Consider the following 13,622-nt stretch of genomic DNA (forward strand, 5'->3'; position numbering starts at 1 on the left):
GGTAAACCGGCCCCAAGCGTTAATCACTCTGTAGTTTTTGGAAAAGTTTTTGAAAGCAAAGCCAAGCAAAAGACCAAAAAACAAAAAAAAAAACGAAGAAACAAAAGACAGGTACACGTCTATCTTTTGTACTTATCTTTGGTTGAAAATAATTAAAAAAATTCACACTACTGAGATTTATTTACCTTTTCCTCCTATTAACTTGGATGACGCGATATAGAAAAGAGCGCCGAAAGGAAGCAGAAAAGCAGCCCGAGGATCACTATGGCCGTATTCAGGCATAACAGCCCGAGTATGGTCCACAATGCCCCGACCAGTCGTGTGTTTCCTACAGGGCTGTGGAGTCGGGAGTCAGTGCCTATTTTGGTGGAGTCGGAGTCAGTGTCATGAAAATTGAGGAGTCGGATGTTTGGCTTACTGACTCCACAGCCCTGGCAGGGTTGTGGAATCGGAGCCCATTTTGGTGGAGTCGGAGTTGAGGAGTCGGATGTTTGGCTTACTGACTCCACAGCCCTGGCAGGGTTGTAGAATCAGAGCCCATTTTGGTTGAGTCGGAGTTGGAGTCGGTGTCATGGAAGTTGAGTCGTCGGATGTTTGGCTTACTGACTCCACAGCCCTCTGGCAGGGTTGTGGAATCAGAGCCCATTTTGGTGGAGTCGGAGTTGGAGTCGGTGTCATGGAAGTTGAGGAGTCGGATGTTTGGCTTACTGACTCCACAACCCTGACAGGGTTGTGGAATCGGAGCCCATTTTGGTTGAGTCGGAGTTGGAGTCGGTGTCATGGAAGTTGAGGAGTCGGATGTTTGGCTTACTGACTCCACAGCCCTCTGGCAGGGTTGTGGAATCAGAGCCCATTTTGGTGGAGTCGGAGTTGGAGTCACTGTCATGGAAGTTGAGGAGTCGGAGGTTTGACTTACTGGCTCCACAGCTCTGGTTACCTGGCCTGACCTGGACAACCTCATATGTCCATCAGGCTGTTGATTTCAGATCAATATCCTTAATTAAATCCTTATTTAAAAAAGTTAAAATCTTGTGGAAAAACTCTTCCTGAAGTTTTTGACCTTTTTTTCCTTTCTGAAAAGGTTTTGAAAAACACCTGGTGGATAAAGGAAAGTGCACGTCACTTCTTTACGGTATGTCCACACGGCATCATATAGGCACCGTGGCAGCCAACGAGTCTTCAGGAAAACATCGGCTGTAGAGGTGAGCGAACGGTCTGGGATAAGGTGTTATACGAGCATGCCTGAGTGTTATCCGAGTGTCTTCAGCGTGCTCGGATAATATACTCGAGTCCCCGCGGCTGCATGATTTGTGACTATTCGACGGCCACAACACATGCAGAGATTGCCTGTTTAATAGCCACAGGCAGCCTTGCAAAAATAAAAATAAAATAAACACATTAATCTGAACAAAGATCATTTAGATATCAGGACGATACAACTCAATTTTAGGTGTCCAGTAGATTTGAGCAAAAAAAAAATTCTGCTCAAGCAGCCACGTCTGTAGTCCATAAACCGCTAGACCAGAGATGCAAAACCGCCTGCTTCCTGCCGGCAGCCCCACCGCCTCTGCAGATTAGTAGGCTCGGTGTGTTGTCACGCGTTGCACCGAAACCTAATGATGTTGTGGTATCTACGAATCAGAAAAGTACCAGGGATCCAAATTTATTTTTTTTGCTCAGCTCTAGTGCCCATGAATTCATACTAAACACATAATATACAAAATTCACGCCAAAAAAAAAAAAAAAAGAAAAGGGGGGGGGGGCCACGAACTGCGCCTGGGCAAGTGACATACACGTCTCCGCTATTTCCATGCAGGCGCAACAACAGCCGCGTCGTTACTACGCAGCTGTTACTGCGCCTGCGTGGGGAACACTGCACTCCCAATGCAATAGCATCGGGCCTATTTCTAGTATTCTATAAAAATCAGGTTTTGGCACACAAAAAAAACGCAGCAAACCTGATACCTGTGTTTCGGTGCTTTTTTAAAAACCACCGATTCATTTCAGTGGGTGAAAAACGCTGAAAGAAGTCACATGCTCCATTGTGCAAAAATACATGCAAAGCACAAAATACTGATGACAAAAAAAACAAACACTGAAAAACAAACAAAAAAAAAAAAAACACCTAGTGTGAACTTAGCCTAATGATTCAAGCCTCCAAAAACCATAAAAAGATTTCAGGATTTTTTCACATCCAAAAAAACCTCTATGTGAACATACCCTTACAGATAGGCTGAAAAAGGAGCAAGGACCTTATCTCCTCCACAATGCACCAACAGGGCAAACAGCCTGGTGCCTCGCAGCGCCCATGACTCCAGACTGCCCCACAAGCACAAAACCAAAGCAGCGATGGCCGCCACACAGCACCAACACCGAGGGAAAGGAACCATACCCTTACTGATTTCGACTATCCAGGCTAGCCCAAAGTAAACGTATTCTGTAGGCACCAAGCAAGTACTGGCTGCACTTAGGAACAGATTCACACATTAGGGTCCATGTATACTCGGTCACGTACATACCGGCCATGGTCTCCTGACGTGTACCTGCCAGTGAATCTGTTGGATTTGGGTTAGTAGACTTATGGCTGATCTGTACAAACCGCGATACATGAATGAGTGAATCCGTCCTAAATGAAATGGTTCTCAGCCACCGGACAGCCTCATGGTCACTTTTCTGGCACACGACACCAACGCAAGTCCACTTAACCGGCAAAATCATTTCCCGCTACCTGTGAAATACATGCCTTTAAAAGTGTTTGGCATAACACGCAATGGAAAAGATATTCCCAAAGCCTGGGAATCAGTGTGTGTGGATGCAAGAAGCGATATACACAAGAAAAACAAGCATGGAGAACTTCACGGCAGAGCGCGTGATCTGGATGAGAGAGCAGGAGTGGCACAATGCCGTACACAAAGCCTGAAGCAAGGCAGAGTATTGTGAAGAGCGCCATCAGATACAACCCTCCCTAACCCTGATTCTTTTTTTTTTCTTATTTTTTATTGTTTTTTTTCTGTCCCCCGACACAAAATCCTTTGCCCAAAAGCAGGGCACTCGCCTTTTATCTCCTGCCGCAGGATGCGCACTGAGCAACCTGAACTCCTAGGACATTTCGGCTGAAAATTAGAAGCAAAAATAATTACTTGGGAGAACAATCCTGCGCTGCTACTTTGATTCAATCAATTACCATTATCTTCCGCTCCAGCTTTCACTGCTCTCTCCCGAACCAGTTGGGTTAAACTTTACTTTGCAGTCGATAGCTGGCTGGGACAAGCGGCCACCACTCTCCTCTTGCCACGGCCCTTATCACTTGCTCCCAGTCAGTGCTGGCCCGGCACAGCCTTTCAGCCCTTCCATTTTATCTGTTCAAACAGACTTCGGCCTGGCACATCTACCAGCCAAGCGTCTGCGGAGCAATCCCTGGAAACGACGACGTTGCGTTACTCCTACCATCCACTGGGAGTTCATTACTCGGAGAAGTCTCTCCCACTACGTCCCACCAACAACCTTTCCAACCCGCCCTTATTGGGGGGCGGTAGAACGAAAAAAAAAATGGTCGCAAGAGCAGATCGAACAAAACCACAAATTTAGATTAATAAAGCATGGTTGATTCTACGGGAACTTTCTAAGCCCTTAAGAATTGCACGGGAGACCCTGAGCAGCGCCAGTAATTTTCGGTTATATTATCTTTCTTGTAAAACCCTTCCCCGGGCTTACATCCCAAAGGCTTCAGCTATCACAGTGACAGACTGAAATCAATGTGCGTTCACCTACTAACGTTTTTACATAGTTTTTGGATTTAGTATCCGGCCCGAAACACAATCAAATCTTCTGCCAAGCAAATAACAGGCACTTAGCTGGTCTACTATTAGAGTTACAAAGGAAAAAAACGCACGCACCCAGGGGAGGCAAGAGAGACGGCGGTGACGTCAGGGGTAATTGGGTGTCTGAGAGAGACTGCCAGCGGCTGGCCTGGCCCCCTAGGGGATGCACGCTGAGCCAGGCAGCAACTCTAATAAAGGAAAGCACATTCTAGAAAGGGCATTATACTGCACGGAGGCTCTGGCAAAACTAAATATATCAGCAGTATAAGTATGTGATTACACGCACACATGTATATACCTATGCACAGACACAAAGCACTGTGTGAACTTAGCGAGCACACATCTGTTTTTACTTACAACCTTGGGTGGGTTCTTCCAAGTGGGTTAATAAACTGTGCACTCCTGTCTCCTTGCTGAACACACTCAGCCAAAAACCATGGCAAGGGGAGGGGGACACTGATTGGTGGTGGGGTTGGGGAGGAGTGGATCGTAGGCTACCCAAAGGGTTAAAGTGGATCCGTGTCCATGGGGAAACGTCAATCACACATTGCAGAAGCTGTGTAAAAGGCGGATTTTGTCGCAAAGGGGACGCAGATTTCTCCCTTTCTGTGGCAAAGAGCATAATCCGAGCGGATTCTGCACAAAGAATTGACATGTTGAGAATTTAAAAATAAAAACGGGAACAAAAAGCAATTTCCAAATGGATGACTTATAGGAGAAAAAAAAAGCAGCCTTAGGATTAGATTAAAAAACTCATCCACTCTGCTAGAGCGGTAACATGCTGCGGATCTTAACATTAGCACCAAACACACAATGTGTGATCCTTCGGCCAGGTTCACACGAGAACGTTAAAAAAAGAAAAAACATTCATAGTTTCGCCTAGAAAACTCAGATTTCTTTCTCCCCCACTTGTCAAACACATACAATCCGTTTATTACAGTAACGGCAGTTATGCAATGGCAGCCGATATTTTGAATGGGCGAGTCATCCAATTTACGGAAGAAATTTCTGCATGCTACCATTTTTTTTCCCACACACAGTGAAAAAAAAAAATATATATCCAAATATCACTCATCTGCACTGCCCCACACCATTGGTCCGAGTGATCTCCATGTTTTTTCCTGAGACTGGAGATACTGTCGTATGAACAACCCTTAGGCTGGGGTAACGTTTGCCAGAAACTCGCACAAGTATTGCGTCTCAATACCTGGCACTCGGACTGGAGCGCTCAGCTGCATAGAAAAAATGCAGCCGAACACTCCGTTCCCGAGTATTGAGATGTGAGACCCGTGCGAGTTTCTCGCAAGTGTGACCCCGGCCTTAGCTTTAAGCTGACCATACAGATTAGATGACTGTCGACCCATCGTTCAGCAGGCAGCCACCTCAGCAAGACACTTCTACACACAGGAGCACTCTCTCGGCCAAGCGCTCCTGTGTTCTCTAGAAAGAAAAAAGAGAAAACCATAGACTGACGTCGGCTGGCGACTTATCTCCTTGAAAACAATACAATTTTGTCCACTTTCTTTGAAATTGGACATGTGTGATCGACATCTCTCCCAACCATCAGTTACTGGCACACACAGACACGAGACCTGAACCTTTCGAATTGGCGAGTTCGGCAAAAATGAGGATGTGTACCGGCCTTTAGAAAGTACTTGACTTGGAAACTCCTGCTCCCGGTGTGGGTAAAGGCAGTGACAAGTAGATGAAAGCTGGGCCACAGTGATTTTGGATGTAACACAGGTCACAGGGTCAATGATCGCTCTAAGCCGCTGGTACATCGCAGCATAATACATCTAAGGCCACGTGCACACGCTCAGTATTTGGTGAGTTTTTTCCCTCAGTACCAGGAGTGGGTGATAAATACAGATGTGGGGACTGTAATCTATTATACTTTTCCTCCTTTGGCTTACAAATACTGAGGTAAAAAAAGCCACCAAATACTGAACGTGTGAATGTGGCCTAAGGGCTCAGTCAGACCGCCGTATAACACGAACGGCGATCGCATCGCAATGCTCAGACAGGCCGATGGCTCTCCTGACGCGAGCTTGACAGCATGTATTTCTACGCAGGTTGCCCACATGGGTCAAGTGAGTCACTGACCAGTCCGTGCACTGCGATGCTATTGGATTGCAACTTACAAGGTACCAAGACCGCGACAAGCAAATTGCAAGAGTCATAACCAGTTGGAATTAGCTTAGTTCAGGCAGACCACAAAGGACTAGGAGCTGTCTACTAGTCACTTGTACTAGTCTGGTCAATGAACCTGTCCACACCAGTGCATGTTGAGTTTTTTCAACGTGGCCCTAAGCGTAGCCCACGTGCACCAGCACATAGGCCAACAGGCCATAGTTCGCTCACTCGTGTAAGCATTGGGGTCAAATTGGGTTACAGTGGAGATCCATATCTATAGTTTCATAATTGTTAACACGTGCCTAAAATTCCAAGAGGATTCTGCGATAGCCGACATTTAGACCCAACGAAAACGTGAAATGCGTCGTCTAGTTTGGAACATTTATTCTTGGCGGAAAAGAAAAAAAGGTGCCATTCCTCTATGCTGGAATCCTCCAAAACAGAACAATGGGCGCCTCTGGAGAATAGCCCCGATCTATACTGCGGTCTCTGATACCTCGCGTGGAATGGAGACAGGATGTCGCATTGATTCCCGAGCAATAAAGAACACAGCAGCCTAATAATGGAACGGGAAGATCACCTTTGATTCCGAGCGAGCTTTGCGTCGTGGCCACTGGGTCTCTGCACTTTTTACGCTCCACAGTGTTAATCCCATCGCTCTATAATAAATTCCGGCCAAATAATGTGGCTTTTATCTTCTGATTAAGCCAAACAATCTCCATCGCGCCGAGCTAAAGGTACGAGCAGACAAATAACAGGGCTGTACGTAAATATAGAGATTTGTCAGTCGTCGTCGCTTTTGCAATATGCCTTTTAGTAGGCGGCTCGAAATATACTAGATTTTGTCCTTTGGCAAATTCTTCTCTTTCAGTCTTGCATGAAGGAAAGAGAGAAAGAGAAAAAATCTCCCCGCAGAGTTTTCCTCCTCTTCCTGGGGTGTATCTGGGACCCTGCCGTGCTCTGGGTAATTTCCAGTTCCTCAGAATTCAGGTATTAATAAAGAACCCATGGGGACATCCAACAATATAACCCTACATTTTCAGGCATTATGAAAGGAAAGCCCCAGGGGTCTGTGGCTCAAATTTCTGAAATGTAGGCATTGTAAAAGGGACCCCAGGGGATCCCTGCAATAGAAATCTGCTGAATTCAAAGCATTTTCGGAGTCCTGGTGGGAGTCATTACTCCCACTGGAAGCTTTTTACAAAACATGTGTTGCTGACATGTTGACAGATTGCTCAGTGAAGTGTTTAGGTGCATGCACAAGGCAGGGCCTATAGAGACGCTCTGCTCTCTGCCAGCCTGTCTCGAAACACAGGGACTGGTACCATCCATATTTCACAATGGGGAGTGGGGGAGTGCAGAGAGTGCATGCAGTGGATGGAGGGAGAGAAGAGTGACGGAGGCGGCTGAGAGAGGGATGGTAGGAACGAGGACAATGGAAGGCTCAAATCGAGGTGCAGGTACAAAACGGTGACAGGACGGGAAGTCGAGATGGGGGGAAATACAAAAAGTGGATGCTAGGGGTGATCAACGAGATCGCTTTAGGCATAAAGATGAAAAAGCAGCCATACGACAGGAGCCACAAACACCCTTTACACTGAAATTACAGCTTGGCTCTCGGTACACGAGCCGAGCCGGCCTGCAAGCGGGAGCAGCTGTGACTACACTTGTGTGGGTGCCAAGGGCTTTAGTGAAGGAATCTGAAGGAGACTATCCGGCTGCTAAGACGTGGAGCCGATCAGAAGGGGCGAGACAAAGGGGGGATGGGGGGTCATCACTGGGAATACTAGAATCCCTCCACGATACGCACTTATTAGATCCAACGTTAACCCTTTTAGACAGGAGGCGAGATTCATGTTCACATTCTGGAGACTAAAATGAATTGAGAGCAAAAAACCAGTGTGATCTTTATACAATACTACCTTGTATCGGCCATAACTGGTGTCTGACAAGGACCGTGCCATGACAAAAACCTCCCAATATGGTCATTTGAAGCTCCTGAGATCTGCTGAAGATTCAGCAACATGGCCCACCAACCGACAAGCCATTTATGGCACTTGTATCGTCTTGGGTAGCAATGCTCGCCTCGCCAGGCCCCGTTACGTAAGCGCCAAGCATGTTTTCTGCATAGTGCATATCTATTAATAATTAGCATTATAAAGAGAGTGGATGGAAAACCATCATCGGAAAGGGAGTCTATCAGCACAAAATGACGGCTCAAACTAAGCACAGGTGCTCCGTGCACACTTGGTGTGGCCAAAGTTCAATGCACCCTCCCACCTACTTGTCTTCCATCCATCCTCCCCTCCCTCGATTAACAGATTTGGCCTTACGAGAGAGATGAAAAACAAGTAGCTGAAGGTGCACTGAACTGCTTGGCCATGTCAACGGTGAACTAAATGCCTGTGCTTGGTTTGAACAGTCATGTTGGTTTTCATCTACGCATGCGCCATTGAAGTCGGTTAGGAGAACAGTCAAGCTGGCGGTGGCCGAAACCTGCCCAATATGGCGTAACTGACATCACTTATATACAGTGTACACTTGGTTTGTGCCAGAACTAGAAGACAACAGCGCATGTCTTCAATCGCGTCAGATTGATCAGGTGTAGGACACATCCGGATAGTTTTCTCTCTCCAAATTAATGAGCATACGGTGGAAGCCAGAAAGTGATTTTTAAGAAAATTTTGCTTCTACTTTTGCTGCTTGTTCCTCACTGCATTTATCCTGCAGCTGTCCACACCAAAACACACAGTAGCGATCTGCTTTGGTTATTGCATTTTTGCTGTGTGGCGTTTTGAGCAATTTTTACCTTTTATTTAATGTGTCTTTTGGTGAAGAGTTGAAACACATTTTTTTTCAGGTGTTTTTTTTTTTTAGACTCCCCATTTAAGCCTGTATGGGAAAAAATACACCACAAAATGTGAAGTTCAAAAGCATCTTCATACACACACCGAGCTCGAGTTTTCATTAACTCACATCCAATTTGCTTAAATGCAGCAGAATTTGTGCGCAAAACAGGAAAAAAAGCAGCAGAATAAACACTACATTGAGGACATAAAGAAACAACAGGAGCTGATCTCACAAAATAAAATCACTTTTTTAAATCTGTCCTGATGTAAAATATTGTAATTTTTGTGATAATCCAAGCATAAAAAATACTCAAACTATTCGGAGATGGTTCAAGTTAAGAATGTCAATGCAATGGTTGTATTAAAACAGGGGAATATGGAAAGTGGTGTCGACTGTGACTTGTGTTTTTTATTATTATTATTTATTTCTATAGCACCATTGATTCCACGGTGCTGTACATGAGAAGGGGTTACATACAAATTACAGATATCACTTACAGCAAACAAACTAACAATCACAGACTGATATAGAGGAGAGGACCCTGCCCTTTCGGGCTTACATTCTACAGGATGGTGGGGAAGGAGACAGTAGGTTGGGGGGTTGCAGCAGCTCCAGTGATGGTGAGGCGGTAGCTCCAGTAGTGGTGAGGAGGCAGCGGGGATCACTGCAGGCTGTAGGCTTTCCTGAAGAGGTGGGTTTTCAGGTTCTGTCTGAAGGATCCGAGTGTGGTTGATAGCCGGACGTGTTGGGGCAGGGAATTCCAGAGGATGGGGGCTATTCGGGAGAAGTCTTGGAGGCGGTTGGGTGAGGAACGAATAAGTGTGGAGGAGAGGAGGTCGTCTTGGGAGGACCGGAGATTCCTTGAGGGAAGGTATCTGGAGATTAGTTCAGAGATGTATGGAGGAGGCAGGTTATAGATGGCCTTGTAGGTCAGTATTAGTAATTTGAACTGGATACGCTGAGGGAATGGGAGCCAGTGAAGAGATTTGCAGGAGTAGCGAGGAGAGAGATGAATTAGTCGGGCGGCAGAGTTGAGAATGGACTGGAGAGGTGCAAGGGTGTTAGCAGGAAGGCCACAGAAAAGGATGTTGCAATAGTCGAGGCGGGAGATGATGAGGGCATGCACAAGCATTTTAGTAGATTGAGGGTTGAGGAAGGCACAGATTCTGGAAATATTTTTGAGCTGGAGGCGACAGTAGGTGGAGAGAGCTTGGATGTGCGGTTTGAAGGACAGGGCAGAGTCAAGGGTTACTCCGAGGCAACGTACCTCCGGTACGGGGGAAAGCGTGATGTTGTCAATTGTTATAGAAAGGTCGGGTAAGGAAGATCTGTGAGATGGGGGAAAGATGTTGTGTTACGATATCCGATGTTGTATTAGGACAGGGGCATGTGGAAAGTTGTTAAAATTGTGACTTGTGTTACGATATCAGATGTTGTATTAGGACAGGGGAATATGGAAAGTGGTGGAGACTGTGACTTGTGTTACGATATCAGATGTTGTATTAGGACAAGGGAAAATTGAAAGTTGTGATTGTGACTTGTGTTACGATATCAGATGTTTATTAGGACAGTGGAATATGTAAAGTTGTAAAGATTGTGATTTGTGTTATATCAGATGTTGTATTAGGACAGGGGCATGTGCAAAGTTGTCGCGACTGTGACTTGTGTTGCGATAGCTGATATTTTATTAGGACAGGGGAACATTGAAAGTTTTGCAACTGTGATTTGTAATCAGGACTTGGGCATGTGGAAAGTTGTTACAATTGTGACTTCGTGTTAGGATAAAAGATGTTGTATTAGGACAGGGGATTATGGAAAGTTGTTGTGATTTTGACATGTGTTACGATATCAGATGCTGATACAATTTTGGACCAATCAGCAGGAAATCTATGAATGAAATGCAGAACAATTGGCCAAGTGACAAATCACTTACAAAAAGCTGTACAGATCTCAGTATGTTTAGCCTTATATACCCTAACTGCTCCAACATTTGCGACTGTGCTCTATTAAAACACAGATTCAGAAAAATGTAATGAAGCGTGCATCCTGACGAGCGAGCACCTTCCAACACAAGCATATTTACAGGCCAAAAAATACTGCTTAGTCCATCTGGACCCTCGATCAGCAGGCCTGACAGCATTAAGCTCAGAAAAGTGATCTGTGGCTTTAATAAGGAGAAGGGGGCACAGAGGAATTAGCTGCCTAGGTGACGGAGAGAAAGGGAGGGGGGAGCCAGAGGAAGATGGAAATGTATTTGTGGCGCAGAGAGCTCGGGGAGGCCAGACAGGAGCCCCCCAACCCCCCCTGGGACATCCAAACACCCAGGGCTTGGATGCTCTCATTTCTAGCAGAGCTAAATACTGAAAGCTGTGCATTCTGCTAGTCTCCACCAAAGCCCGTTTGTGCAGACAAAGAGAGCGCAAAAAGTGCTACGGATAATCCCGTGTTTGTTTGGGGTTAAGGGGTAAGCAAAAAAATGGGTGTTTTCAGCTGTCAATCATATGGAAAGGAACCGTGTGTTTTGTCAAGATTGTCATTTCACAGAAGTGAAGGTATAAATATTGGAGGGTACAATATTGCGGAATTTCATCAAAATACTAATTTAGCAGATGGCAACTGAAAATTATATGGCACACTGAGTGTCGCAAATGGCTGACAGTTGCATCCATCATGAAGACATATAAAAGGAAACCTATGAAACTGTAACTTGTCCCCAACCGCTAATATAGCAGTGGGCATCATGATTCCTTAAAGGGAATCTGTCAGCAGGTTGTTACTGTGTAATCTGTGTGCAGCACCAAGCAGGGACTGATTCCAGCCATGTCTCACTTATTAGGCTTTGTTTTTTGCTGTTTCAATAAAATCAGTGTTTTATTAGCAGAAGGTTATCGCTACAGGACTAGGAGTCTCCTGGTCCTCCTGATCTGTGTAACCCCCACCACTGATTGGCTACTTTCTTTGTAAACTGTATATTGACAGAATGCTAATTAGTGGTGTGGGTGGGGTTATACAAAACTCAGCATTGTGAGCTCTGCTAGATTTGCATCAGAGAAAACAGATAATATCCTAACGATAGCAAGCAGCCCAGTAAGTGACATATCTGGAATCAGGGTTTGATCCCTACCTCATGCTACTCTCATCACACAGCAAAAATAATAAACATTGATTTAAAAAATGTAGCTTTGTTTATGGAGAAATAACCATTTTTTCTACCTTTAGCGAGTGCTGTCACTTTTTTGCTACTAGATTTGTTTGACACTAGAAGATTCAGTTTTCTTTTTCCATCTGAGTCGAGTCGCCATTGTGAGTGTGCTGCTGACAACTTCAATACTTTAAAAAAACAGCAAAGGGAATCTATCAGCAGGTTTTTGCCATTTAATCTGAAAGCAGCATAATATAGGGCAAAAGAGCCTGATTCTAGCAATATGTCACTTATTGGGCTGTGTGATGTAGTTTCATTACAATCAGTGTTTTACCAGCAGGACATTATCACTGCAGGACAAGGTCTCACATGCAGGCAAGTCAGGCTAATATGTGTAACCACGCCCCCACCACGGACTGGCTGCATATTGGCAATGTACAGATTATACAGGAAGCTGCCTATCGGTGGTGAGGGCGGGGATATACACAGCTCAGCATTCTGAACACTGCAACATCTGCAGCAGAGGAAACAGGGATTCTATCAGAACTACACCAGACAGCCTAGTAAGTGGCAAATCACTGGAATCAAGGTCTCTGTCTCTACATCATGCAGCTCTCAGATATTATAGCAAAATTCTGCTGACAGATTCCCATTAAGACTGGTAGGATGTCTCTTCCCCCATACTAGACTTTTTTTTTTTTGCATCCTGCCTCTGTACAATCCCCACCACGGTGGAATTATTGGAAATCTTGTGCATGCGTGCAACGTGCTGGCAGTCCAACCACGTAAGTGAAGCTGATACCTATAGACTGCCGTGATGGAATATTGCATTAACTTCTTGCACTTTTTATGCGACCACATGATTCAATGGGTACATACTGTCTCTTACTGTATATAATGATCCGGCGCCTATAATGGATCAGTTACGGTCTTTAAGAAAAACTGTCGCGTCTATGGGAAGTTAAGCACATGAATGCATAAAAACACTACAAACACTCGGGTTATGCAGGGTCAAAGCCTCAAGCTGGTAAAAAAAATAAAAATGATAGTTGGCGAGCCAAGCGGTTATTATCTACTGTCACATTCTAGGTTTTCATATCCTTCTGACGGCCAGATATTCCAGAAAACAGACTTTTCTTTTGTAAGCTCCAGCCACAAATCACACTTCTATTACTTGTACAAGGAACAAATAACTGCAATAAAGCGGTGTTATTTTTAAGGCCGGAGAGATTTCCGCGCCTGGTACATCAGAGCGTTGATAACAGAGCTACTTTCCAGAGTGAGATGTTGCATCCAGAGATGGTCGGCAGATATTGCCTTCTATTAGCTGCGGCAGGTTTTATCGTGTATCTACACAGAAGAGACTTGTTATACGCAGAGAATAAAGGTGCATCGAATATCGGGGAAGTCACCGAGGGCGCAGATTTTGTAAGAGCAGCACTTAACCCATGCGAAGAAGCACATCATACTTGTTACAGGAAGACAGTAATGTGTTATATACCAGGCGGGAAATGTATTCATTGTTACACGCACGGGAAGAAATAAAAAAAAAAAAAAAGGACGAGTTATTGCTGTAGATGTAATCCACTCTAGGAAGGAAATAAAGAAAAAATCCTCATCAAACTGTACATCTACTTCTTGCATCTTCAAACATGTTTTGAGCTCGTGTGATACGG

General features: G+C 45.0%; 1 protein-coding gene across 6 annotated transcripts in view; it reads right to left on the minus strand.

Annotated features, from left to right (window-relative positions):
• ZNF423 (zinc finger protein 423) overlaps positions 1-13,622 on the minus strand; it is a 272,352-nt gene that overhangs the window by 174,430 nt on the left and 84,300 nt on the right. The window contains exon 1 of one of the 6 annotated variants that reach the window (XM_073576158.1): positions 4,179-4,420. The exons of 1 other annotated variant lie outside the window; for it this stretch is intronic. The gene's annotated coding sequence lies outside the window, so the exon portion shown is untranslated. Of the gene's footprint in view, positions 1-3,184; positions 3,813-3,896; positions 4,110-4,178; positions 4,421-13,622 lie in introns of those variants that run through there. 4 more of the 6 variants (XM_073576155.1, XM_073576156.1, XM_073576159.1 and 1 more) reach the window with 4 other exon arrangements.

This window comes from Dendrobates tinctorius, unplaced genomic scaffold (genome assembly GCF_039654945.1).
Source record: "Dendrobates tinctorius isolate UK_male_01 unplaced genomic scaffold, ASM3965494v1 ptg000047l, whole genome shotgun sequence".
NCBI lineage: Eukaryota > Metazoa > Chordata > Amphibia > Anura > Dendrobatidae > Dendrobates > Dendrobates tinctorius.